The sequence below is a fragment of the Solanum tuberosum genome, unplaced genomic scaffold (assembly GCF_000226075.1).
Source record: "Solanum tuberosum cultivar DM 1-3 516 R44 unplaced genomic scaffold, SolTub_3.0 scf00093, whole genome shotgun sequence".
In the NCBI taxonomy this organism is placed as follows: Eukaryota; Viridiplantae; Streptophyta; class Magnoliopsida; order Solanales; family Solanaceae; genus Solanum; species Solanum tuberosum.
Window position 1 is genome coordinate 141,993 of NW_006239018.1, and position 782 is coordinate 142,774.

The 782-nt window shown below is 28.1% G+C and overlaps 1 long non-coding RNA gene across 1 annotated transcript in view; it reads left to right on the plus strand.

The window, feature by feature from the left end:
* Positions 1–679: 679 nt before the first annotated feature.
* LOC107060681 (uncharacterized) overlaps positions 680–782 on the plus strand; it is a 1,343-nt gene continuing 1,240 nt past the window's right edge. The window contains exon 1 of the long non-coding RNA XR_001473459.1: positions 680–778. This is a non-coding gene — a long non-coding RNA (uncharacterized lncRNA). The remainder of the gene's footprint in view (positions 779–782) is intronic.

The following is a 782-nucleotide window of genomic DNA, read 5'->3' on the forward strand; positions in this document are numbered from 1 at the left end:
CAATAGTTAATGACTTAAAAATATTAAAATTCAGCTGACTTTCCAAATTCTATTTATGTCATATAAATTGGAACAAAAAAATATTGTCTCCGTTGACTTTTAATTGTCATAGTTTAATTTTTTAGAGTCAAACGATAATAACTTTGACTAATATTTTATGATGTATTTTTTATCATATTGATATGCCAAAAAATAGAATTTATAGTACTTTTCATTTAGTTCTTGAGTATCTATTTTTAAATCTAATTTAATTTTAAAAATTAATCAAATTGATTTTTGAAAAATATAACATGACAATAAAAATCGACAGAAAAAGTAACATATATTAAGTCCGTGCTAAAACGGATCCTGCATCTAGTATATATATAAAAAAAAAAAAAAGGAAGCAAGACACAAGCAAAAGCAGAAACAAAAAGTATAGCACAGGGGGGAAAATGGGGATGACCCTAAAGCCTTAAAAATTATAGGTCAATTGAAGAAGAGTAGGTGTTTGATGAATGCATAGAGAGAAAGACACGTACACAATGCAGCCTTTGAAAAGTTGAAGTGATAATAATTTCCCTGCCTGGCTTATCACTTTCAGACGGGAAAGCAGAATGACAAAAATACCCCTATTTGGCAATAGTTGAAAAGTGTTCGACAGTTTTCCCTTCTGTATAATATATCTGTAAGTACATGTACTGTATGTAAAAAAATAAAATAGTACAATTTAACTTGCTTTTGGTACAACTTTTTTAATCTTATGTTAGTCCTCTCTAACTGTGTCTTCTAAATAAGGGTAA